The sequence below is a fragment of the Aquarana catesbeiana genome, linkage group LG02, assembly GCF_042186555.1.
Source record: "Aquarana catesbeiana isolate 2022-GZ linkage group LG02, ASM4218655v1, whole genome shotgun sequence".
Classification (NCBI taxonomy): Eukaryota; Metazoa; Chordata; class Amphibia; order Anura; family Ranidae; genus Aquarana; species Aquarana catesbeiana.
Genome location: NC_133325.1, coordinates 451,618,433 through 451,643,842, shown reverse-complemented (window position 1 = coordinate 451,643,842; position 25,410 = coordinate 451,618,433). Strand labels below are relative to the sequence as shown.

The 25,410-nt window shown below is 43.8% G+C and overlaps 1 protein-coding gene across 1 annotated transcript in view; it reads left to right on the top strand.

Moving 5' to 3' along the window:
- Positions 1–9,396: 9,396 nt before the first annotated feature.
- ZMYM4 (zinc finger MYM-type containing 4) overlaps positions 9,397–25,410 on the top strand; it is a gene marked incomplete in the record, with an annotated part of 194,477 nt that continues 178,463 nt past the window's right edge. The window contains 1 exon segment of the mRNA XM_073615589.1: positions 9,397–9,480.

The window sequence follows — 25,410 nt, the reverse complement described above, 5'->3', positions numbered from 1 at the left end:
GCTTTGATGTTGCATCTCCTGACCAAGCTTTCAACCACACAGCCCTTCTTGCGGCATTTACCAAAGCTGCTGACCTGGCTGCTAGCTTTACAGACTCAGCAGAAGCGTCAGCTAAGAACCCAACTGCCTTAAATAATAAGGGGAAAGATTTTAGCAGTTGTTGCCTGGACGTGCCTGCAGAAATGTGGGACTGCAACTGGGTTAACCAGCATTCAAAATTTATGACAACACAGGTAGCTGCAAGGGCTGGTTTAAGCCCAATAGAAGAGGCATCCCAAGCTCTTTTTAGCAGTACGTCACCCCTTTTGTCCATGGGGTCTTTAAGGGATCACAGGTTGTCGAGGCCAAATCAGTCTTTTTGGAAACCTTCGCCAGCGACTCATCCAACTTAGGGACCTTGTTCCAAGGATGGGCCGTGTCCTTTTCAAAAGGAAATCTACATTTAAGACTGTCTGAGAAGAACGGCCTTCTTTTAGGGTGCTCCCACTCCAGCAAGATCGATTCTACTAGAGATTTGTGAATAGGGAGAACTCTGGATTTCTGTGCAGTGCCCCCTGATACATAAGGTCATGATTAGAAAACTGTACCAACTCCTCTCTGATCTCCAAGGTGTCATAGATCGCCTTCAGTAAGTCCCCCACATCGTCCAGCGTCAACCTGTACCTGGACCCTCTGCAGAAATCTTCCTCACCCTCAGAATCAGACCCTGAATCCACTTGGGAAGGGACAAGGGACCTAGGTTTCCTCTCTCTATCTTCCATATTCTCCTGACTAGGTTTGGATAGGATTGGCAAACTTGCTGCTCTAGACAGAGGCATAGAGGGACCTTGCATCCTATCCATCATTCCTTGAAATGATTTGAATGTGGATGCAATCTCGTCTTTTACAGACGTAAGGATTTTGTGAAACTCTGTCATAGAATCGTCCTTAATTAAACTGTTGACACATTCGGAGCAAAGTGGTTTCTCCCAATTGAAACCTAACTTAGACCCGCATACGGCACATCTTCTCCTAGGGGGCTGCATCTTGTCTTGTGCTTTACCCTGAAAGCCAAACAAAGAAAACAAACGCCCGTGAGAAAAACTGCCCCAGATCTACTCCACCACTGTGATAAGGTCTAAAAGGGGGAAGTGCCCAGCCCTTCACCTGTGGTTCCCCACCCAGGGAAGAACATCTGGTCATAAGGACCCCATCCCCCTCAGAGTAAGACATGGTCAGCCCTCACCACACTTACCTGAGAGGTGCCTTTGGCTCCGGATGCCTTACACATCCGCTTGCCGCTCTGAGGAGACTGGACCTTGTCTCCGGCGCCCCCTAATGACGTAGCTCCATCAGAAGTGACCTGCTGCATCACTTCTGGTCGTTGGAGCACAGAAGCCCCGCCTCCGTCACACACACTTCCTCTCCTCATACCCGGAACTATCGAGTGAACAAGCGCAATCAGAACAACCCGAGATGCGCCCTCTAGCCGCACTGAACACCATCCGTCCATCAGACAGCGGTAGTGAAGGAAAGGTAAGCGTGATGGGGGTGGGGTTCCGCTACATCTCCAGGGGTCCCGACTCTCTCCGAGCCTTGGGCAGCAAAAACAGCAGGACCAGCAGCCCTCTCTTCCCTGTAGACAGAGGGGCGCTGAGGCAGAGGAAAGGTACTTCCAGGTGCTCACACAGAACAGCCCTGAGTATGGAGCTCCCCAGGCCCTAACATGCTTCCTTCCTGTCCGGCAGCAAACACAAAAAACTGAAGGGGAAGGCCTCCTTATAACCATTTGGGCTGTTTCCTGTCCCGGTGGGAGGAGCCCTATATCTCAGAGGCTGTCCTGGAAGACAAAGACTTCTGGGATGTATGACACCATTTGCCTAGGCCTGGAAACCAAAAGTAACTGAAGTGTAATGTGACAAAATGTAAAAAAAAAATTGAAAACAAGTAAATATATTATACTTTGCTATCTATTCACTAATACTAGCAGCATAAAGATTAACCGCTTACTGGCTGCCCTATAGCAATTTTACTCCTACGTGACCCTGCACTTCAGCCTGCAGGGGGCACGCGGCGCCAGCAGGCTGCTTCTACTGTGATAATTCACAACATGTCCTCTGGCACCCACCGATCGATGGTAAACTACGCAGAACGGGGATCTGCCTAAGGAAAAAAGACAGATCACCATTCTGACAGGGGGAAGGGATGGATTCTGTGTTCCTGCAAAGCAGGGACTAGAATCTGTCTCTTCGCTTAGTGAAAGCAGCACATACAGTACACATAAACACTGGCTATGCACACAGTTAACCATTTGATTGCCCTAGACGTTTCACCCCTTCCCAGCCAGTGTAATCAGTACAGTGACATTGCATATTTTCAGCACTGATCACTGTATTAGTGTCACTGGTTCACACAAGTGTCAAAAGGGTCAGTGTCCGATTGTCCACTGCAATATCACAGTCCCGCTATAAGTCACTGATCACTGCCATTACTAGTATAAAAAAAAAATTCTATAAATATACCCCATAGTTTGTAGACGCTATAACGTTCGCATAAACCAATCAATATATACGCTTATTGGGATTTTTTTTTACCAAAATATGTAGCAGAATACATATTGGCCTAAATTGATGAAGAAATTAGATTTTTTACATTTTTATATTGGATGTGTATTTTCTAGCAGAAAGTAAAAAATATTGTTCTTTTTAAGGGTTTTGTTTTTCAAAATTGTTGGTCTATTTTTGTTTATAGCATAAATAATAAAAAAAAATGCAGATATGATCAAATACCACCAAAAGAAAGCTCTATTTGTGGGAAAAAATGAAATAAATTTTATTTGGGTACAGTGTCACACGACTGCACAATTGTCAGTTAAAGTAACGCAGTGCTGTAACGCAAATAATGGCCTGGTCATGTAGGGGGATAAATCTTCCGGAGGTCAAGTGGTTAAAATTAGTCAATGTTAATTGAGAGAGTGAAGTTCTGCTTTAAGATTATATTGGGGGGAATTTGATAAAACAATTACATTAACACTTCTTTGATGTTATGGCCTTTTTAAAACAGCCTGTGCCAAATTGAGGAAAGCTTTGCAACAATTTTGTAAAGCTTTCTTACACATGTGCCAGATTCAAGTACTTTTTTTTTTTTTTTTTTCAACTGTTTAATTAAAGAAGAATTTTCAAGTTTCACAGAAGGCAATAATAGTATAAGGGGGAAAAAAAGGCTAAAGAGACATACCGTAGGTACCAGAAATCTACAGTAGGTACTTATTACTGCAGCCGCCGCAGTTAGAATTTTTTGATATGGAGCTGAGGCTACACTGAGGATAAAGTGTCCATTAAGGAGAACAACAGAACCCTTATAATGACAATGAGTTGGTGGGTATATAGGTGTGTGACACACCAGTATATACTCCTGCGCTAATGGATAAGTAAAAAAATATATATTTAAATTCAATTCAATAAATGGGTTGCCCCTTTTAAAGATGAATGTGCCTTTAAATGTGAAAATCAATGCAAGAGCGCTACCCGATGCTAAAGTGCTAACACATCATTACCACGTGAAATAAAATAATGATAATAACAATAATCCATGCATAACCATAACTAATTGGATGAAGTCTATAAAAAGTTCATAAATCCTTATATAGTTCATAGGTTTCACAATCTTCAGCTTCAAATTTTCATTGTGCAGTATAAAGTGCCAAGTGATGAAAAAACAGATAACCTGTGCAGTCCGTGCTCCCCTCTGTGTGTCCTCTCACCCACCAGATATAATGGACTCCCATGACAGAAGTCACAACCGCTTATGTGGATGGCTGGGCTCTGTTCTCCTACGAGCTGTATCTCAGACTGTATCGCAGATTGTTCTCAGTACTGTCATACGATATAAATGAATGGCAGAGAAAGCGATATAGTGTAATTCCGTTTATTGACCCTAGAAACTTGACAATATCCACTCATATGTTAAAAACGCTGTAACCAGTCTAAAGAGACTGGAACTGGAAGTAACCATTGACTTGCATCTCACCGGCTGGAAATGACGTCACCACCCATGGTGATGCGTTTCGTAACTAGGATCTAAGGATCTTATAATGTCTTATAATGTCCATGAAACCATATATGAATTCCAGGTATTGTCTATTTCCAGCACAGTGGGAAAATTACTATGCTATAGCCACACTGGCTTATAGTCAGGGCTTTTTTTCCCAGAGAATAGGTGCGGGAACTCCCCTCTCCCAAGTCATTCCTTGTCTCTGCCCTCTTCCCACCTCCAAGCGCCATGCCTTGTTTCCACCCTATACCCACTATCTTAATGGGAAAATAGATTCCCCCGCAATAATAGACACCCCCAATAATAACAGATCCCCCCAGAAACAATAGACCACCAAAATACCGTCTTGCAACAACAGACCCACCCCAGGAACAATAGACCCCACTAGCAACAATAGATTTTCCTAGCAGCCAGCATTAATTGACCCTACAGCAGCCAGCATCAATAGACCCCTCCTCAACAGTAGATTGCTCCCAGCAACAATTGACCACCAGCAACATAAGACCCCCCAGCAACAATAGACCCCTCCCTCAACAATAAATTCACCCAGCAACAATAGATCCCCCAGCAGCCAGTATTAATAGACCCTCCAGCAGCCAGCAACAGTAGACCCTTCCTTCAACAGTAGACCCCTCCCAGAAACAATTGACCCACTAGCAACATAAGACAGGGAGGTCTTAGTGGGTCAATTGTTGCTGGGGAGAGCAGCAACAATAGACCCCCAGCAGCTGGCATCATTGTACCCTTCAGCACACTCCACTACCCCTTGCCACTGCATACATTCAGTGCTGGGGGCGCCGGAACTGCATTCCCCCACATTCCTGCTGAAAAAAGCCCTGTTTATAGTTACAGTATGTATGTACCTTTAGTTTGTGTGATTATCTTGTTAGCCATGGGGTGGTGATGGGGTTTCTGAAATAATTTTTTTTCTTTTTCATAATTTAAAGTATTTACCATTGCACCAATATGGCAAGTGCGATTCTGCATGTTTTGCTGTTGTGTAGTATAAGCATAACAAGCATAGCTCCCAACTGTCCCTGATTTCGAGGGACTGTCCCTGATTTGGAACAATATGTAGATATTCGCCAGCACACCAAGGATCATCAATTTCAGAGCCATGGAGCAATTTCGGAGTCACGCAGGACCCCTTCGTCAGGCATGTGATGTTATCACATGCCTGACAAAGGGGTCCTGCTTGGCTCCGAAACGTTGTACTACATCGTTTTTTGATGTGATCTTTCTTGAATAAAAACCATTTGGACGAAACTGATGATCCTTGGTGTGCTGGCGAATAGCTACATATCGTAAAGATTCCAGTGTTCAATTGGCGGTCGCTGCAGCACCCAGTACCTTGAGAGCTCATTCAAGGAACGTGTGCAATGGGAATATGGACTGTGTGATTTGGAACAATGTCCCTCTTTCCTCCTCATTTTAGTCTGATCTACCATATATACAGTGGGGCAAAAAAGTATTTAGTCAGCCACCCATTGTGCAAGTTCTCCCACTTAAAAAGATGAGAGAGGCCTGTAATTGTCATCATAGGTATACCTCAACTATGAGAGACAAAATGTGGAAACAAATCCAGACAATCACATTGTCTGATTTTTGAAAGAATTTATTTGCAAATTATGGTGGAAAATAAGTATTTTGTCAATATCAAAAGTTCATCTCAATACTTTGTTATATATCCTTTGTTGGCAATGACAGAGGTCAAACGTTTTCTGTAAGTCTTCACAAGGTTGTCACACACTGTTGCTGGTATGTTGGCCCATTCCTCCATGCAGATCTCCTCTAGAGCAGTGATGTTTTGGGGTTGTCGCTGGGCAACATGTACTTTTAACTCCCTTCAAAGGTTTTCTATGGGATTGAGATCTGGAGACTGGCTAGGCCACTCCGGGACCTTGAAATGCTTCTTACGAAGCCACTCCTTTGTTGCCCGGGCGGTGTGTTTGGGATCATTGTCATGCTGAAAGACCCAGCCACGTTTCATCTTCAATGCCCTTGCTGATGGGAGGAGGTTTGCACTCAAAATCTCACGATACATGGCCCCATTCATTCTTTCATGTACACGGATCAGTCATCCTGTTCCCTTTGCAGAGAAACAGCCCCAAAGCATGATGTTGCCACCCCCATGCTTCACAGTAGGTATGGTGTTCTTTGGTTGCAACTCAGCATTCTCTCTCCTCCAAACACGATGAGCTGTGTTTCTACCAAACAGTTCTACTTTGGTTTCATCTGACCATATGACATTCTCCCAATTCTCTTCTGGATCATCTAAATGATCTCTAGCAAACCTCAGATGGGCCTGGCCTTGTACTGGCTTAAGCAGGGGGACACGTCTGGCACTGCAGGATCTGAGTCCCTGGTGGTGTAGTGTGTTACTGATGGTAGCCTTTGTTATGTTGGTCCCAGCTCTCTGCAGGTCATTCACTAGGTTCCCCCCGTGTGGTTCTGGGATTTTTGCTCACTGTTCTTGTGATCATTTTGACCCCACGGGGTGAGATCTTGCGTGGAGCCCCAGATTGAGGGAGATTATCAGTGGTCTTGTATGTCTTCCATTTTCTAATCATTGCTTCCACAGTTGATTTCTTCACACCAAGCTGCTTGCCTATTGCAGATTCAGTCTTCCCAGCCTGGTGCAGGTCTACAATTTTGTTTCTGGTGTCCTTCGACAGCTCTTTGGTCTTTACCACAGTGGAGTTTGGAGTGTGACTGTTTGAGGTTGTGGACAGGTGTCTTTTATACTGATAACAAGTTCAAACAGGTGCCATTAATACAGGTAAGAGTGGAGGATAGAGGAGCCTCTTAAAGAAGAAGATACAGGTCTGTGAGAGACAGAAATTTTGCTTGTTTGTAGGTGACCAAATACTTATTTTCCACCATAATTTGCAAATAAATTATTTCAAAAATCAGACAATGTGATTCCACATTTTGTCTCTCATAGTTGAGGTATACCTATGATCACAATTACAGGCCTCTCTCATCTTTTTAAGTGGGAGAACTTGCACAATTGGTGGCTGACTAAATACTTTTTTGCCCCACTGTAACTATATATAACTTTGAATCTTTGAAAAAAATTAAGATACAAAGCCTTGAAAAGCACATAAGCCATGATCCCAGCAACTTTACAGTGACAATGAGATTTTAAAATAAGCAGAACAATAATAAATAAAATTAGGGGCACATACAGTATTCTTCCAGCTCGTGTAAGAACTGTATATATTTCCTAAGGTAGAGCATATAATCAGCAAATACACAAATGAGTACCAAAACTTTCTGAGTGGCCGGGGGGGGGCATCGGAGCCTACTGGCAGGGTTTATAGTTGTATATAAAATGCACTTTTTATCCTTCAAAAAGTGTTTCCCAGTGCTAAACCTTTCATCCAAATTCTAAATCCCTTTTTTTAAAAAGCCAATATAAAGCAATAAAAGTGGTAAAAAAAACACTTATTAACTAAACTTTTTTTTTTATAATTCTCGCCGTGGCAGGGGGTGTGTCCTATGCCTACATACTTTTACTACTAGGTGTCCCTCGTTTCCATCTCAAAAAGTTGGGAGGTATGTAACAAGGTATACGGGTGTACTCAGCAATGCAATACCAAGAACAGCCATGGTAATGGAAAATATACTATCAAATACTTACTGTAATTTTCCTTTCCTGATGGACCCTATGGCAGCATAGGTTTGGGAACTCCTTCTGCCATTGAAGTCTGTCAGGAAAACAGAAAATTTACTATCAAATACCTACCATAATTTTCCATTCCTGATGGACTCCATGGCAGCATACGTTTGGGAACTCCTTCTGCCATTGAAGTCTGTCAGGAAAACTGAGAATTTACTATCAAATACTTATCGTAATTTTCCTTTCCTGATGGACCCTATGGCAGCATACATTTGGGAACTCCTTCTGCCATGGAAGTCTGTCAGGATAATTTACTATCACATATTTACTGTAATTTTGCTTTCCCGATGGACCCTATGGCAGCATACGTTTGGCAACTCCTTCTTCCATGGAAGTATGTCAGAAAAATTGAAAATTTACTATCAAACACTTAGTATAATATTCCTTTCCTGATGGACTCCATGGCAGCAGGAGTTCCCAAACGTATGCTGCCATGGAAGTCTGTCAGGAAAATTTACTATAGAAATACTTACCGTAATTTTCCTTTGCTGATGGACTCCATGGCAGCATACATTTGGGAACTCCTTCTGCCATGGAAGTCTCTCAGGAAAACTGAAAAATTACTATCAAATACCTACTGTAATTTTCCATTCCTGATGGACTCCATGGCAGCATACGTTTGAGAACTCTTTCTGCCATGGAAGTCTGTCAGGAAAACTGAAAATTTACTATCAAATACTTACCATAATTTTCCTTTCCTGATGGACCCAATGGCAGCATACGTTTGGGACTCCTTCTGCCATGGAAGTCTGTCAGAAAATTAAAAATTTACTATCAAATACGTACCGTAATATTCCTTTCCTGATGGACTCCACGGCAGCAGGAGTACCCAAACATATGCTGCCATGGAAGTCTTTCAGGAAAACTGAAAATTTACTATCACTTACCGTAATTTTTCATTCCTGGTGGACTCCATGTCAGTATACGTTTGGGAACTATTTCTGCCATGGAAGTCTGTCAGGAAATACAGAAATCCCATGGTAAATGTTTAGATTTCAATCTACCATAGTATGTGTAAACGACAATTTCCAACCCATCACTGCACTTTGCACACCTTAACTATTAAACTATTTTACTGATCAAGCAGATTGGATTTTAGAAGCTTCTTTTATACTCTGAATTTTTTAACCAGCATGCCAGTAGTCTTCAGCTTGCTGCAATGTGTTTGCATTTGCACATCAGGTGTGATTTTTCTCAATGCATGCCTTCTCCCAGCCTTTGTTTTCGTTTCCCAAGAGCCGGTATTTTGAATGACCAAAAAAAACCTGCCTTGAGATAAGAAACAAAATGGAAGCAGCAGTCATGTGCTGCTACCTCTTTAAGTGTGCATTGCTGCTAGCCGATTTTCTAGCACTGCGCAGGCGCAGAGCCCTCCTCCCCACGCCTGCGTGTTTGCCCTTTTCCCGCCCTGCCGTGCTGCGCTTGCGCCTTTCTCCCGCTTTACGGATTGAACTAATTCACACAATGGAATGGGGAGTTTTCCCCCGCAGTTGTAACGATGTTTTCTCGGTAGTGTGTTACCCACGAAGTGTCGCTAACTCTTCTGCGTTGTTTAGGCGGACAAAGTAGACGGGTAACTTCGACTGTTTCCATTCCGAGTACGGTACTAGCATATGTATTGGTACGTTCTAGAAAGCTCCCTCTATGGGTTTTTGGTTGTGTCTTGACCCACCCCTCTCTCACCCCCCCTGCGGAGTGTTGCAGTTGGACGGGTCCGGGGCCGACATGGCGGAACGGCGGGATACAGAGCCCGGGTTGGCCGGGGGGTAAGGGAACGTGCTGTGGGAGGGGTTGCTGGGTTTGTGTGGAAGAAGGAAGAGATAAACGGCGGAAGCCGGGTTTGTTTTGTACATGCTGTGTGTGGGGTGACCCTGTATTTGTATGCATGTGTGACCGTATACTGTGCTCCTCCTCAGCTCCCTGTACCTCTGTCCTGGGGGACTAGTGCGGGAGGCGCGCACTGTGTTCTATAGGACCGCATGTATTGTTCTACACGGGACGGCTGCATGACTGGAGGGGGGACGCTGGATTGTGTGCACGGGCGGCGTGCGCATCCACATCTAGTCTAATAAGGGAGTTCGATCTCTATAGGAGGCTGCGTGTGTATGAGAGAGGGAGTCTATTGTCATACTATGGCCGTAGCATTCTGAAAGGTTACGGATTGTGCTTTTACCCACATTGCTTGTCTGTGTAAAGTATACCAGCCGGCTACATACAATGGTCACTTGGGTAACACGTGCTGAACAAACCAAACAATAAAATATCTCTCTCCCCCCCCCCCCCCTTCATCCTGCCCTGGGCACTTTAAAAGTTGGAGAAGCAGCTGTGCATGGCAACCAATCCTCATCTAGCTTCAACCTGCGCAGTGAAGCTTTGAAAATGAAAGCTAGAAGCTGACTGGTTGCCATGCACAGCTGCTCCAGGCCGGGTTCACATCGCTGCACCGCAGTTTGGGTATAGTGCGCTTTGTGAGCATTTTGCACAAAGTTTTAGGTGCGCTCCCATTAACTTCTTTTTAGCCCACGCATTTTTGTGAAAGTGCGTCAGTATCACGTGCTGCATTCTGTGATGCACGTTCAGAAAATGCATACGTTCATAGAAGTCAATGGGAGAGTGCATAAATTGCACCGCAGCGCATTGGTGTAAACCCAGCTGTACATGGATTGAAGTTCAGCAAGCATCTATGAATGGGCAAGCTGGTAGTACACCGTTCAATCTACCGATCAACTTCTGTCTGTACAACCGTCCTGTCAGGCTTTTGCTGATCAGTGTCGCAGGCTGTAGCTGGCAGCACTGATCAGTGTATTCTGACGGCAGGATAGACAGAATACAACTCAGCAGGAAGGATTCCCCCCATCCACACAGTGTGGATAGGGGAATCCTTCCCACTGATTGAACAGAAGAAAAAAAAGACCAATGTATGGGCTGATTTAAAGTGGTTCTAATGTGTGGATAGGAAAATCGCTCCCACTGGTTGAATGGGGAAAAAAAAGACTAATGTATGGGCTGTCTTAGGCTCCATGCACACTAGGAGCAGAAAAAAACATCAACGTTTTCTAGCTTAAAAGACGCAAATTGAAAGCATATTGTACAAAGTTTAGGCAAGTCTATGAGAGTTTAAGAGCATTTTGTTTATAGGTGGTTTTTGCACTACACACCTCTCTGCAAAAGCCAGGAAATGATGTAAAGTGACAACACGCTTTTTTTTTTTTTTTTTTTATAAACGTTGAAACTTGACGTTCAGAAGAGATAAGAGGAGTTTAGGAGCTGTAAAAACATCAGTCTCTCCTAAACTTCTCCAGAAAACGTGATAGAGAAGGTTTTTTTTTTTTCTCCTGCCTCTGAACGTCCCTGACAGAAAACACCTGTAGTAGTCATAATGTGCAAGAACACATAGAACACAATAGAAGTGCTTCTAGAGGCAGGTGAAAAAAAGTCAAACGCCTGTAGAATCAATTTTTTTTTAAGTCCATTGTGCAAGGAACCTATAAGTGGTACTCCGTTTTACTTGCCTGAGCTCTCATTCGATCCAGCACTGTGCACGTCTGCAGCTCTTCTCTCCTCTCACTGGCTTTGCTGGGGCCCTGGGAGCCATTGGCTCCCGCTGCTGTCAATCAAAGCCAGTGAGCAGGGGCGGAGCTGAGTCCCACTGTCTGTGTGACTCCCTTTTACTTACCTGAGCTCTCATTCGATCCAGCTCTGTGCACGTCTGCAGCTGTTTACTCCCTTCACTTCTGTGGGTCACTGGGAGCCATTGGCTCCTACAGCTGTCAAAGCCAGTGATGAAGCAGGGCAGGGCCGAGTCCCACTGTCTGTGTCAATGGACACAGCAATGAGGCTCGGGAACGAGCATGCACAAGTGCCCTCATGGGAGCACTGGACAGAGTGAAGGGGCTAAGTGCCAGCCGAGGTCCCGAATAGAGGAGGTTTAGCGCCACTCTGTGCAATTCTATTACATACAGCATATAAGTATAGACGTGTTTGTTATTTTCTGAAAAAAAAAAAGTTTTCCTTTATAATCACTTTAAGCAGGCCATACATTATGCAATTTTCTTTCCTTACACCCAAAGAAAATTGCTCAATACCCCATTAAAACAGTGTTGATGGGGAATCCCTCCCACTGCACTCTTATGTTCTTCCAGTGGGGAGCCTTCTCTGCCGGCAGAAATCAATTATTTGTTTTGCCGGCTTATAACCGGCTCAAGAGAAACCTAACAGGTTGGTTGATGGATCGACTTGTGTACAGCTAGGGTGTCCTGGTTCTGATTTCAATCCATGTATGGCCAGCTTTAGTAAATTTTCCCAACCTACATTTCTGATGGACTGGACTTCATGGAGCATGTCCCACTACACATTTACCATTATTTAATTTTTCACACTTGTAAACATAATATTCCATGTCCTGCCATAAGATACCATGACATTACCCAGTCAACCGTAGATAGTCATGTAGCTTTTAAAGGCCCAACCCACCCAGAAGTGATTTCACTTTTTTGTTCTCACATATAAACCAATTTTGTGCTTTATCTGCAGTTCAGTGTAGTTCACAATGTTTTGGGTCCTTATGGCCAGTGTTGGTAAGCATAAAGGAGTATGTTCCAAAATTCTCATTTTCAGAATGTTTGATTTTAGTAAGTTGACAACTGTGAAGAGAATATGAAGGCACAGGATGGAAAATTTATCTCAAACAAATTTTAAGTAGTGTATCTGGCTCTCATTTGAGAAACTCCATTCAAACCAAAATGGAATTTTAGGCCTCATTCACACGAGAAGGATCCGCTCAGCAGAGTCCGCCAGCTCAGCAGATCTCTCCGTTAAACTCAGCTGAGGCGGGGGATGACAGGTCCGTCTGCTGAGCTGGGAGGGTCCTGTCAGAGCGCCGCTGATTCCTATGGAGGGATCGGACGAAAAGGGGCAGCATGTCTGTTTTCGTCAGATCTCATCCGATCCGCCAGGACGGATGTGAACCTATCATAATACGTCTGATTTTAGCGGATCAAATGTCAACGGACATGGTCAACGCTGACGTCTGTCGCTCTATAGACCTGCATGGAGCGCCTGTTCAAACTGCATGGAGCGCCTAAAAAAGTGACAGGCGGTCCTGAATGGTCCATCCGCGTGAAAGGGGCCTTAAACAGGGCCTTCAGCTTTTTTTTTTTCCTCTGCCTCTGTTTACCCGGTGATGTTGTAAGCACAGTTCAGATATTCACCCAGCTACTGGATCCAGCGTTGTCCTGCTGGCACCGCTGGGTCCCGCGTCGCAATCCTGCTTGTGATGTCATTGTGATGTCCACCTGCTCTTCTGGGTTAAGCTGGAGGTTAATTGCAATGGTGCCCTGCTAGGCCCAGCCACTTCCAACATACTGAATGAGAGACTAACCACTTCAGCCCCGGAAGATTTTGCCCCCTTCCTGACCAGAGCACTTTTTGCGATTCAGCACTAGGTCGCTTTAACTGACAATTGTGTGGTCATGCGGCGTGGCACCCAAACAAAATCGATGTCCTTTTTATCCCACAAATAGAGCTTTTTTTTGGTGGTATTTGATCACCTCTGCGGTTTTATTTTTTTGCGCTATAAACAAAAAAAGAGCAACAATTTTGAAAAAAGCGCAATATCTTTTACTTTTTGCTATAATATCCCCCCAAAATATATAAAAAAAACATTTTTCTCCTCAGTTTAGGCTGATAATGTATTCTACAAATTTTTGGTAAACAAAATCACAATAAGCGTATATTGATTGGTTTGCGCAAAAGTTATAGCGTCTACAAAATAGGGGATAGTTTTATGGCATTTTTATTATTTGTTTTTTGTTTTTTTTTTATTAGTAATGGCGGCGATCTGCGATTTATTATTTATTTATTTTTTTATCGGGACTGTGACATTATGGTAAACACATCGGACACTTTTGACACTATTTTGGGACCATTGTCATTTATACAGCGATCAGTGCTATAAAAATGCACTGATTACTGTGTAAATTACGCTGACGGGGAAGGGGTTAATCACTAGGGGGCGATGAAGGGTTAAAGTGTGTCCTAGGGAGTGATTCTAACTGTGGGGGGGGATCAGCTTTAACTCATATGACAGGAAGCAGTGATCTCTGTCATGACACAAGGCAGAACAGGTAAATGCCTTGTTTACATAGGCACTTCCCCATTCTGGGGCTCCGTGACACGATCGCCGGGAGACTGGCGGACATGGACTCCTCCGGTCACGCTGTACGCGGCGGGTACGCGAGCCTGCTATCTCCGCCTCTTAAAGGGGGTGTACAGGTATGCCCATTTGCCCACCACTGCCATTGTGCCGACGTATATCGGCGTGCAGCAGTCGACAAGTGGTTAAAGGCCTCCTGGAATATGTGACGTGCATATCCCTGGGGGCCCTACGATTACTGTGCACGTCATTTGTGGCAAATGACATTCATTGAGGGGCGGGCCAAGCTATTTGCAGAAAAAAAGTGAGTTAAAATTAAAATCTGGTATTTGTGTAGAGGAGGGTTGGAGCGGGGCGAACTTGTCAAAACAGGTGAAGTTCTGCTTTAAAAGTAAACAAAATTCTGAAGTAATTTCTAAGGATGTTTGTCAGATTTTGTTGGCATTATCAGATGTATTGGTTCGATTTTTCCTACAGTGCATTGAAAAAGTATTTATACCCCTCAAAACTTTCCAAATTTTCTCATGTTACAACCAAAAAACGTAAATGTATTTTATTGGGATTTTATGTGATAGACCAACACAAAGTGGCACATAATTGTGAAGTAGAAGGAAAATGATAAACGGTTTTCAAAATTTTTTAGAAATATCTGAAAAAGCCTTCAGAGGTTTGTTAGAGAACCTTAGTGAACAAATAGCATCATGAAGGCCAATGAACACACCAGACAGGTCAGGAATAAAGCTGTGAAGTATAAAGCAGGTTTAGGTTATAAAAAAAATACTCCGAGCTTTGAACATCTCACGGAGCACTGTTCAATCCATCTTCTGAAAATGGAAAGAGTATGGCAAACCTACCAAGACATGGTCGTCCACCCAAACTGACAGTTCGGGCAAAGAGCATTAATCGGAGAAGCAGCCAAGAGGCACATGGTAACTCTGGAGGAGCTGCAGAGATCCACAGCTCAGGTGGGAGAATCTGTCCACAGGACAACTATTAGTCGTGCTCTCCACAAATCTGGACTTTTTGAAAGAGTGGTAAGAAGAAAGCCATAAGAAGTCCCCTTTGCAAGCACTCATGTGGGGGACACAGCAAACATGTGGAAGAAGGTGCTCTGGTCAGCTGAGACCAAAATTGAACTTTTTGGCCTAAAAGCAAAACGCTATGTGTGCGCAAAACTAACACTGCACATCACCCTGAACACAACATCCCCACTGTGAAACATGGTGGTGGCAGCATCATTTGCTGGTCAGAGTTGAGGGGAAGATGGATGGCGCCAAATACAGGGGAATCTTAGAAGAAAACCTGTTAGAGTCTGCACGAGTCTTGAGACTGGGGTGTAGGTTCACCTTCCAGCAGGGCAATAACCCTAAACATACAGCCAGATCTACAAGGGAATGGTTTAGATCAAAGCATATTCATGTGTTAGAATATCCCAGTCAAAGTCCAGACCTAAATCCAATTGAGAATATGTGGCAAAGCTTCAAAATTGCTGTTCAGACACTCTCCATCCAATCTGACAACGTGAGCTAATTTGCAAAGAATGGGCAAACATTTCACTGTCTAGATGTGCAAAGCTGGTAGAGACATCCCCAAAAAGACTTGCAGCTGTATTTGCAGCGAAAGGTGGTTCTACAAAGTACTGACTCGGGGAGGTTTATTACAATTGCATGCCAAACTTTTCACAAATTTATTTGTATAAAATGTTGAAAACCATTTATAATTTTCATTGCACTTCACAATTAGATTAACACAAAGTGGCACATATCTCACAAAATCCCAATAAAATACATTTACATTCTTGGCTGTAACATGACAAGGTGGAAAATTTTAAGGGGCATGAATACTTTTTCAAGGCACTGTATGAAAAATCTAACTAGCATGGTCACTTTAAAGCTGATGCCCATGTTTTAGGGCCAGTTAACATCACAGAAACGCAACCCGGAATGCGTTTCTGCATGCTAGTTTTTGATGTGTGTGTTTTTTATTTTTTTGTACATTTCTCTTTGTGTATTGTGTTCCAAGGCATTTAAATGATCTGTTGCACTGCATTTTTATGCATTTTGCCACGTTTCAGTGCAGTTCCTTGCATTAAATACGGCATGTTCTACTTTTGTTGACTACTGGAATGCACTGCAATGGTGTGAACTTTGCCATTGAAATCCATGTAATCTACTATCCATTCGTTTTTTTTTTTTTTTTTTTTTTATGCAAAAAAAACCGCACTGGACTGCATGTGGTGTGAACCGGATCTTAGAGAAGTTTCGTTTTTGTTTTTTTGTTGTTTTTTTTTTTTTTTTTTTGTTCAAGCTGGTCCAAACTTACTAAAAGGCGAAGTGGCTGTATGCACTGTATAAATTGTATTTTACATATAGTAGACAGTGCTATGTTTCGGCAGCAGGACTGGAATTTCCTGTCCCACTCCCGCAGCAAAATTGAATTGGGCTGAGCAATGCTTGGCCATTTACAGGGAGCTTTGTGTTCTGCCCAAGCTTTCTCTGATTGGATGAGTTGGAGATTGGGATATCACCTGCGCACTCTTCCACCTCAGCCATTTAGAGGAAGCTTTGTATTCATTCTTAAAATACAAAGCTTCCTGTGAATGGCTGAGCTGTACTCAACTCTATTTTGTTGCAGGAGCGGGTTGGGAAGTTCCTGTCCTGCTGCCCTGGGATAAAGCCGTTTACAGTATGTAGCTGTTGCATCAAACCGTTTATACAGCACTGACAGTAGATACAAGTGTTAGTGAAGTAATTTGTTCGTTTAGATCAGCTTGGTCCAAACAAGCTATTTAAACCTCACTAAAATATGGGTATCAGCTTTAAAACACAACAGTCTGAAAATAATTGAAAACTTCACATCCCAGAGGTCAAAACAGACCTGGCATTAAAATACAAGGTCCACCTATGGTGCAGCTCCCTGGAATTACAACTGCTGAATGAAAGCTTTAATACATTGGAAGATACTTGTAAAAAGTAACCAATACCCTGGTTTTAAGCTGCTCCCTGTAGACACTGGTGATGTTACTGGGCCTCCCTGCAGAATTCTGAGAAAACTTACCATCCCATATCTTGTGAGAAGATGCTCCAGCACTGTACTTTTATAGATCTTGTACAGAGGCAAAGTGACGTGACCCTCACCTAGGAAAGCATTCCAGAAGTGTGGGTGTAAGGTGTTTTTTCAGTTTACCCTAGAGACAGGATGTATTTGATTTAATTCACAAGTAAAAAGCTTGATTGTTTTAAAAGGGCAACTGTCATCGCTGTCCTGCAGCGTCTCCTCCTCTGACCCGCTGTTGCCTCACAGACAGTCCTTTTCACTTTAATGGGACAGCTGGTGATGTGGCAGTGACACAACAAGGTGAGGGATGTGTCTGCAGCAGGTGAGTGGATGCCCGCTAACCGGCGCTGCCATGATGGATCTGAAATGACAGGTGCTCTTTAAATGTAAGGGCTCATTCTTGCTGGTAGTTAGAATCTATAATATTTGCAAACAAAATGAAGGTTTCCTATTTAGAATAATAAGCTGTCAGGTTAGTAAAATGGCAATAACAGAACCGATTCAATCACAGTTTCCGGTGTACATAGATTTGCAAAACAATGAGATAAAGGAATATTCCCGAACTTTGGTTTAGCTAATGGTTACTGTGAAATTGTGTAAATGCAACAATTTAGTGCATGTTATCTCAGCTTGCAGAACTTGGATTCATTGAATGAGTTTACCAAAAAATGTAAATATTGCAGAATATACAGCCTCATGTTATAGAACTAAGCTCCATTTCATGCTGAATAAACTAAATTATTAATGTATCTTAAATAGAATACTCTTTAGGTAGATTTTTACTCCAGAAGCATTTTATTAAAATTAATTTGATAAAAATCAAATCGATTTTAAATAAAATAAAAAAATCAGATTTAAATTTTTTTTTTTTTTTTTGCCACTCAGCAGTCCCCCCGTTTTACTCACCTGAGCCTGTTCGTTCCCCGGCCAGAGAGGTACAGCATATCTCTGGCGGGGGTTCTCGGCTCTTGATTGGATAGATTGATAGCAGCGCAGCCATTGGCTCCCGTTGCTGTCAATCAAATCAAATGACACGGGGGGCGGGTCCGTGTCTGGCATTCTGTGTCTATGGACGCAAATGCTGGACTCAGGAGCGTGCCCGCATGGTAACCCCCAGGGAGAGTGCTTCTCTTAGGGGGTTTACCGTGAGCGCTGTTGGGGGACCCCAGAAGGTGATGATCGGGGCCACTATGTGCATAACGAACTGCACAGTGGATGTAAGTATGACATGAAAAGAGGGTTTACAACCCCTTTAAGACCAACCATTTACCACTGGCGGGTTGCTTACATTGATCAGCTTTTATTTATTCATGTAAGGGCTCGTTCACACTGACACAGCAGTTTACCTGTCTGGCAGCTTGCTGTCCCAGCTGTGGTAGGGGGCTGTGTGGCACATGACTCAGTGCGCAACAGTTACCTTTTTTTTTTTTTTTTTGGATAACGTTTTTTTGAAGTGGGCAAAAGTGTCGCTGTGCAGTAATATGCAATTCTGTGCATGTGTTGTCCAGTGCGCTGTGATACAAAGCAACATGTCTCCATTTTACTGGAGAACTCTGCAGCGCAGCTCTGAGCTGTGTTTCAGTGTGAATAGAACACATAGATGACAGTTGTTTTATGTGTGTCCTTGCGGTAACTGGCATATTGCGGTGCGGTAAAATGTGGGTCACTGCACTAGTGTGAATTACCTTTTTATTTCAAAAGAATAAAAAAAAACTGTTGCTCTAACTACAATGTGAGCTGGAGTTTGGCTTTAGTTTTGTTAGATTCACTAGCAGTCACTAACACTCCTCTCCTCCCACACTGACAATGCAGCTGCCCAAAGGTGCTCCTTCATCCAGAGTGGGGGGACTCAATACAGGTGGTGTGTTACTGGCCAGATCGCCAGTTAAAAACGGAGGGGGAAAAAAAATCTAAAAAAAAAGAAAGGGTGTTAAAGCAGAACTAACTCCATGTTAGAGTAACTCCACTTTTCTTGAGAGGGAATGACAATCCTCTCAGCATGATCTGTGTACATTGAAAGGATTCTAGCAAATTTTGTTGCAGACTCCTACCTATTTCTGCTCTGAAGAAAAAAGCAGTTTGTTCCACTTTGTCTTTGGATACTGATTCTGAATGGGAGTGACTAATTCATTTTAGCCCCGGTTCACACTTTGCAGTGTGGGAAACTGCATGGGATTCACACCACATTCTTTTTCAACTCGCATGTGATTCTTTGCAGTGCAATTTGAGCCATTCATTCTGTATGGCTCAAATCACACCGCACGAAAAAGGTACAAGTACCTTATTTTTGCCACACTGGAATTGGATCACTTAGGTGTTTACACCCATGCAGTCTGATTCAGCCGATCACACTACAATTTGTGAACAGTGTTTGTGGTATCGTAACATTGACACCCGCAGCGGTGTGGGAAACGCACAGGAATCACTGCGAATTCCGCTCTGCATCAGTGTGAACCAGGACTAAATGCGCTTGTACACTTTAAGGGTACTAATGAGAAGAGTCGTCGTGTCTTAAAATGCCATTTATGGAGGCGTTCTGTACACCATCTGTGTATAGAATGCCTTCAGGTTGCCACATTACATTGAATTTTACAGAAAATCACAGCGTCTACAACTTGAAAGAGAGTTAATTTTTAACAACCTTAAAGGGTAAGTCCACTGTCGTGGGGAAAAATATAGCAAATAAATTACTAATATAGCGTATACAATTGTGACACAAGTCATATTGTGATTAAATGTTCTTAAAAATTACCTTTCCTTTTCACTTTGCAGCTCTGTAGTTTTCTGTAAAATGCAATGTGGCTTCCTGGAGATGTCATATACACAGAATGCCCCCCCAGAAACATAATTTCCTCGTGTGATTGGTTCACTGATTTTCTCAGAAGTCTGCACTAAAGATACAAGTCAGATATCGGGCATCCCCTGCAACAAAAATTTCATTTTGGTGAGATACTCCCAATGGGAAATATTGCAATCGAAAGCGATGCAGACCCAGTAGCTTTTCTCATTAGAGCCCTGCAAGTGCAGCAGCTGATTGATAATTATGAAACCATTTCCATTAGATTCACTTTCCACATGGACACAGACACAAACACAGGAATTTCTTCAGAATAACTAAATGTAGGAATCTGCAACAAAGTTTAAGATCCTTGTAATGTACACAGATCATCCAGAGGGGAATGTATTTTTTTTTTTTTTTTTTTCCCCCTCAAAAGTGGAATTACTCTTTAAAGCTGAAATCCGGGCAAATTTTCTTTTCTCCAGTGCAATGGGGCTGGATTAACTGTTTGTTTTTGTCTGAGGAGAGCAGAGATATACTTGCCTAATCCTCTGATCCTCCAAGCACAAGACTGGTCCATGTGGTCCTTGCCCCCCTCCCGCCGAGGTCTAGCGGTCTTGTGAAGTGGACTGTTCCTGATGTCATCACGCCCATAGATCTGCTCTGGACATGAAGATGTCAGGAATAGTCAACTGCTGGATTGTGGGGAGTGCAGTTTGTTGCTGGAGTGGAGGATCGGGTGAATATACAGCTTTCTGGTTGCCCCTTGACAAAACGAGCAGTTAACCCTTGCAGTGCGGGCACAGCCCCACTGCATGGGGAAAAAATTGCCGGAGTTCAGCTTAACTAAAGGAGTGAATATTTATCTGTCCAACGTTCCCTCGCCGGCATCTTTTTTGGAGTGACAGGCTTTGGGCCACTTCATTGGGCACTGGGGGATGCTATCACTCCTGTGCAGGATCTAGCCATCCCACCACTCTGAGACTGGCCTGGCACTGTAAGCTTAGCTGCGTGCAGGCAGCTCAGCTCATAGTACCAGAGAAAACTGCGAGCAGGCAGATGGGGCATGTTACTGCAGAGGAGACTTTGGATGGATGTTCTGCAATAAAAGGCTGTCTGCTCGCTGTTTCTTGCAGCCGAAATTCAGTTCTGCTTTGAATTAAAAGGTGGCTTGCAAGCATGTCAGTTTCTTGTATCCCTTTCAGTGCTCAGGGTCCTCCCACTGGCCTCCACATCACTACTGGGCTCTATAATGACATTGGGTTTAGCAAGAGGAATCTCTAAGTGCTGTGAGGACCACCTTAGAGTAATGTTCCTGGAAGTGCAGCCTTCACAGGAAAATTCCTTTTGATCACCACAGTATTCCGCAGTACAGGTAGCAAGGGAGGTAAGAATTGATGTGTTTCATATACATCTGTTTGTACTAGTTGTTCAAACATCCATCAGTCTGATTGTTTTAGACATGCAGAGAACTAAAACAATCATTTTTTTAAGACAGGCAGATCAGGACTTCTGACTTTACACTGACTTCCTAATCTGCATATTTTTGCACTGATTCAGAAAGAAGTGAAATCGGTGGGACAACACAGCAGCATAACTGGTGGCATTTTCAGCAGCAGGTACACATAGGGTTGCTGCCTCATCCCTTTAAACCCGAACACACATAAATTACACAGGTTGTGAGGCTAATTTATTGCAGATACGGCACCAAATGAGTTTAATTACCACCTTAATCAGCCACAGAACCTGTGTTATTAATGTGTTAGGCTTTAAAGGGATGAGGAGGCAACCCTAGGTACACAGTAGCAACCTTCATATTCTTCTCATAACACATAAACTAAGGTCCCCTCCTGAGTACTCATTTTATCATGGAAAAGTTAAGAGTTTAGATTTAAGAGATTAGTATACCAATGTTTAGTGGGTCTGAAAGGAGGGATAATCATGCAAAGAGCAGCCCTGATCCTTCTCTCCTCAGGTCCCCTGCCGGCGCTCCTGGCTCATCTTCTCCAGCTCCCCCATTAGCAAGCCGCTTGCTATGGGGCACTCGTATGTGTGCTCGTTTCTGAGCCCCGCTCTGCGTGGAGCGCTACCTACTGAAGGTTTTTTTTTACCTTTATGCATTGATCGGGTCTCTGAGGGCATTGCCCACTGTGATGGGTGAAGGTTGGATCTTAGTCATTCCAGACAGATCCTGCAGTGAGATTGGTCCCTATAAGCCAAATGTTGTTGCTGCTTGTAAATTGATGTGCTTTTTCCCCTTTCCCCCCACTGGGGGCAATCAAGCTGCTGTATTTACTGTTTTCCCTGCTAGGTAGGACTTGGCTTTGTGTTCTCTAGTTGTAGGTGTGCCTTTTCTCTTTTTGCCTCTAGGGTGGGTGTCCTATAGGCAGCCTGTGTTCACTGTGTTCAGCCTGCTTTTGTGCCTCCAGCTGCCAGGTGGGGGAGTGTACACTCTTGCTGTGTGTTTTTTTTTTTTTTTTTTTATGTATTTTTTATAATCTGTTCAAAGCCTCCTTGTGGCTGCGTGACATCAGTGGACATAAAGGGTACCTACATACATGTCCCGATCTCCCTCCTCCATCAAATTTTTTTTTTTTTTTTTTTTGCGGTTTGAAATGGAAAGTTGGCATTTTTCAGTTTTTGGCATTGCCAATTGATCTGTCCACAGTTCAATGAGTATTTGCAAGGTCCTAGTTCCATTTCTAGGCCTTTTGAGGGTCCCGGGGGTGCCTATTTTGGGATAACTGGACTATTTGCTGCTCAGAGCTAATCCCTTTATCAGTTGGAGCACAATTTATCTCTCACAGTTTGCACCCTGCAGAGGTTGGATGGGTTTTCAATGTTAGAGGTCAGTGTTGGTCCCAACCCTTTTCCACACCAGTAATTGGAGAATTCAGAGATTGGAGTATCTGGGATTCCAGCAGGACATAGTCCAGGCCAAGTTATTTCTCTAGGGCAGTGGTTCTCAACTCCTGTCCTCAGGACCCACTAACAGGCCAGGTTTGCAAGATAACTAAAATACATCACAGGTGATATACAGTAATTTGTTGCTCAGTGATTACAATATTCTAATCTGCATCTCCCTAAGGTAACACTTAAAACTAGGGTTGCACCGATGCCGATACTAGGCATTTGCAGGGGTATCGGTACTAGTGAAAATGTACTGATACCTTCTGGCTCGGTTCTTTCAGCTGTCAGTGGCATTTCCCTGCTAACAGCTAAAATGTAAAGAAAAGAATGCAAGCAATTATTGGTTGTTAAAGAGGGAGTCCCGCGAAAAAAAAATTTAAAAGTCAACAGCTACAAATACTGCAGCTGCTGACTTTTAAAATAAGGACACTCATCTGTCCCAGGGTCCAGCGATGTCGGCACCCGAGACCGAATCGGTCCTCAGGTGCTGCCGCCGCCATTCTCTGTAAGGGAATCAGGAAGTGAAGCGCTGTGGCTTCACTTCCTGGTTCCCTACTGCGCATGCGTGAGTCGCACTGCGCTTCCTAACTGGTCCCAGCTGTCTCTGGGACCCGTGTGTGTCTCAGCAGACAGCGCAGTGGGGAAGGGAAGAGGCATAGACTCCTGTGGGAGTCTGTGCCGGAAGTGGGTGCAAATACCTGTCTTAGACAGGTATCTGCACCCCCTCCCCCCTGAAAGGTGCCAAATTTGACACCGGAGGGGGAGAGGGTTCCGAAAAGCGGTTCAATTTTTGTGTGAACCTCCGCTTTAAGGAGCGGAGCCACCGCGTCCCTAACAATCAATGACAGTTTAGCTGTCAACAGGGGACGTGTCTGGCCAGCGAGGAAGAGGCCGCTTGGCTCAGCTCTCCTGCCTTCCTGAGAGGCTTCCTGCCTTTCTCCTGCCTTACCTCAGGCTTTGGCAATTTTCTCCGAGGGCTGGTCCCTCCATCTGGAGGTGTTCAAAGCACTCTGATGATGGGGCACACTGGACATGGATCTGATAGTATCCAGGTTCAATGGGAAGCTGGACAAGTTTGTCTTCAGGACCCTCAGGCATTGTGGTAGATGCTCTAGTGATTGTAGGGTACCAGTTCTGTCTGATTTATACCGTTTTATCATATATAGCTTATTCACGTCTGTTACCCAGAAATTGGTTGGAAATTATACATGTGATTCTAGTAACACTGCTATGGGCACGGGAGAACATGATTTTCAGACATAGTAGATCTGTCAGAGTTTGTTCTGCCTCTTGTGGCCCGGCTAGACCTTTGGGCCCAAAGTCCAGTTGTCCTTGCTAGTTTGGCTATTGAAGCTGGAATCCTGAAGGATAGGGGAGTGTTGGAGGCAGTCCTGGCACTCTTGAGGGCCATTGGGACTTCAGTCTAGTGTAGTCTAGATTTATAGCCTACTCCGTGACCTGTGATGTACTCCAGGAAATGGATTTTACAGTTAACTTAAAAAAAAAAAAATCAAATTTTTACCTCACTTGCATAGTGGCCTTTTTCGTTACCACTGTGTGGCAGATCTTAGCGATCGTTCCTAGTGTCACAAAAGGGCATGGTTGTGCTGAAGCCCGATGCCTCATTATTTCCCAGGGTGGTTTCCTCCTTCCACCTCAAACTGGGACATTGTTCTTCCCTCCTCATGTCCTGCTCCGACACCATAGCAACGCATGATGCTGATCCAGAGCAAACTTGGTCCTGTACTTATGGCACTCTGGCCGAGAAAGGCCTCGTTTGCAAGCGACTTGCATAACTGTATGCCCGTTATGGGCCATGTTTACTCGCATGGGTATGCACAGGTGTTTCATGTAGGCAGTCCCATTGCAGTCAGGACGTAGCGACTGCACAGACGGATGCTGCTCCCAATGTGACAACCATGTGGGTGCAGGTGCATGGACCTGAACATATCCAGGATGCATTCGGGGCCGTGCATATGCAAAGATATCACATTGAGAGCAGTGGCTGTGTCAATGCAGTCGCTGCATCCCAATTGGCAACAATGGGAGGAAAAGCACGAAAAACCTACTTATCCCCATTTGGGTAAACATGGTCCTCCACGGGAGTAAAGTTATGTGTGTGAATGAGACTTAACACTGATGTAACCCTTTCACTGCCACCAGCATAAGTCATACATCAACATGTATGTACTAGCGTAGAGCAATAGCATAGGGCTTTACACACTAGCAGCTGGGAACCTGCGTAAGGCTTCAGCTTGTATATGAGCAGTGTGAACAGCAAGGTTTTTACAAAGCATTTGCAGTGTTTTCAGCAAGCTTTTGTTGAAGCTCTTAAAGTATAATTCAGCACCAGTTTGTAAATGCAACACAGATTTTAATGGGAGTGCTAATTGCCACTTTAAACAAGCTGCTAGCAGGCTTCAGCAGTACTTGAGGCTTATTGAAAGCTTGCTGAAGCCTGCTACCAGCTGGTTTTAAAGTGACGATCACACTCCTGTTAGAATCCGTGTATAACATTTTCCATACAGGAGCTGAAGTGTGCTTTAAATGTTTAGAGACCGCTACTTAAAGCTTGCAGAAAGTTTCCTAAAAGCTTCCTGTTCACACTGCTCTTGCTCTTATACAAGCTGAAGCCTGTGTGAAACAGGCCGACTGCCAATTGGAAGCAATCGAGTGGCTAATGCTTCCACTCATTTTGGAAAGATTTGCATTCAGGGGTTCCTGATGTCTCAGTAAAGAGAACCTTTTTTTGTCCTGTGTGATTAAAAAAAGTTTAGTGAAAACAAAGTGTAAAAA